Genomic DNA, 2,827 nt, shown 5'->3' with positions numbered 1-2,827 from the left:
TTAGTTTCTTCTAAGGACTAGGCAGGGCATAAAGGAATTGATCAATGTGGTTAGTGGTTCTCCACCCTCACTTCCTCTTTGTCATTGCACACACACACACAATAAAACTGCCAAAAACATCTACGTTTGTTCAAAGTATTTCATACCACATTCTGTAGAAAGTCAGTTAAACATGCTTAAAGAACGTATTTGCATGAGATTAAGTTACAATATGATCAGTAATTTTTGTTTTGGTATCATCATCATTAAGAACTAGATACTATGTATCTATACTTCAGACAGAAATGCCAATGTTTTAGGATGTTTTAAAGATCTTGTATCTGTATCATCACAATCTGGCAACATATGTGCCTTTGTCCATTGTTTTGAAGTATAGCACTTGCATGTCTATTGCTGCTCAAAAGGGTTTGGAGGTGAGAGATTGCATCAAAAGCGAAAGAAGCAATAAATCACATTTGCCTTTTCCGCATTGTGAAACTTTGCTACTTACACCATTGTGATTTTGTCAACCGTGCAATGGGAGAATTTTGTATCCCATAAATAATGCTGCATGGATGATAATAGCTAGAAATGAGCAATTAGCTAACTCCAGTTCAACCTGAGAAGATATTCACCATAAGGAAATACACTGTATTAGGATAACATCTATCTAATCAAAGTCACAGGTTCTCGAGGCCCATTTAGGGAAACAGTCTGAGACAGATATAACAAACAAGCAACGTTGATTATATAATTCAGGTGTAGGTTTGTTTGTTTAAAAACGGATTTACAATGAAACACATCGATACGATTACACAAATGGCTTTTCAGTTCTTAGTTACTTTCTGTATGGCTCTATCGCTCCCTATAGTAGGCCTACCCAGTGCCTTCACAGAGACAACATACCAAGTTCACAAAACCCATCAAAAACAGTGACAAAAAACATCAATGCAGAAAGAATAGAAAGGACGTTTTTCACAGCATTACAAATAAACAGTACATATTAATGTAAATATAAATGCACAATATAAAAAACATCACCTTAAGAGAGTGCATGTTCAATAAACCGCTTGGACCTAAAAGTCAGCAAAGCCCCTCCAAACACATGAAAACAACTGAAAACCAAAAGGGCACTATTGCAATGGCCTAAATTTATATACCCTGTAATCATAATTATCATCTTGAATACTGGTAAACTCAATTAAACATTGATACCAATAAACTAACATACTTTCAACACATTTGACCAGTTTTTGTGAGGGGTTCAGATCACAGACAGGCAATAATATTCAAAAAGTACACAGATCCTCACGCCCACTCCCGGCGATCAAAGAAAACCCTCCCCATACCACCCCTTCCCTGTGGGTCTGTATACCTCCCCTACCTTGTCACAACACAACTGATTGGCTCAAACGCACTAAGAAGGAAAGAAATTCCTCAAATTAACTTTCAACAAGGCACACCTGTTAATTGAATATATATATATACTGCTCAAAACATAAAGGGAACACTTAAACAACACATCCTAGATCTGAATGAAAGAAATAATGTTATTAAATACTTTTTTCTTTACATAGTTGAATGTGCTGACAACAAAATCACACAAAAATAATCAATGGAAATCCAATTTATCAACACATGGGGGTCTGGATTTGGAGTCACACTCAAAATTAAAGTGGAAAACCACACTACAGGCTGATCCAACTTTGACGTAATGTCCTTAAAACAAGTCAAAATGAGGCTCAGTAGTGTGTGTGGCCTCCACGTGCCTGTATGACCTCCCTACAACGCCTGGGCATGCTCCTGATGAGGTGGCGGATGGTCTCCTGAGGGATCTCCTCCCAGACCTGGACTAAAGCATCCGCCAACTCCTAGACAGTCTGTGGTGCAACGTGGCATTGGTGGATGGAGCGAGACATGATGTCCCAGATGTGCTCAATTGGATTCAGGTCTGGGGAACGGGCGGGCCAGTCCATAGCATCAATGCCTTCCTCTTGCAGGAACTGCTGACACACTCCAGCCACATGAGGTCTAGCATTGTCTTGCATTAGGATGAACCCAGGGCCAACAACACCAGCATATGGTCTCACAAGGGGTCTGAGGATCTCATCTCGGTACCTAATGGCAGTCAGGCTACCTCTGGCGAGCACATGGAGGGCTGTGCGGCCCCCCAAAGAAATGCCACCCCACACCATGACTGACCCACTGCCAAACCGGTCATGCTGGAGGATGTTGCAGGCAGCAGAACGTTCTCCACGGCGTCTCCAGACTCTGTCACGTCTGTCACGTGCTCAGTGTGAACCTGCTTTCATCTGTGAAGAGCACAGGGCGCCAGTGGCGAATTTGCCAATCTTGGTGTTCTCTGGCAAATGCCAAACGTCCTGCATGGGGTTGGGCTGTAAGCACAACCCCCACCTGTGGACGTCGGGCCCTCATACCACCCTCATGGAGTCTGTTTCTGACCGTTTGAGCAGACACATGCACATTTGTGGCCTGCTGGAGGTCATTTTGCAGGGCTCTGGCAGTGCTCCTCCTGCTCCTCCTTGCACAAAGGCGGAGGTAGCGGTCCTGCTGCTGGGTTGTTGCCCTCCTACGGCCTCCTCCACATCTCCTGATGTACTGGCCTGTCTCCTGGTAGTGCCTCCATGCTCTGGACACTACGCTGACAGACACAGCAAACCTTCTTGCCACAGCTCGCATTGATGTGCCATCCTGGATGAGCTGCACTACCTGAGCCACTTGTGTGGGTTGTAGACTCCGTCTCATGCTACCACTAGAGAGAAAGCACCGCCAGCATTCAAAAGTGACCAAAACATCAGCCAGGAAGCATAGGAACTGAGAAGTGGTC

This window comes from Salmo salar, chromosome ssa19 (assembly GCF_905237065.1).
Source record: "Salmo salar chromosome ssa19, Ssal_v3.1, whole genome shotgun sequence".
In the NCBI taxonomy this organism is placed as follows: Eukaryota; Metazoa; Chordata; class Actinopteri; order Salmoniformes; family Salmonidae; genus Salmo; species Salmo salar.
This window is presented reverse-complemented; position numbering follows the sequence as displayed.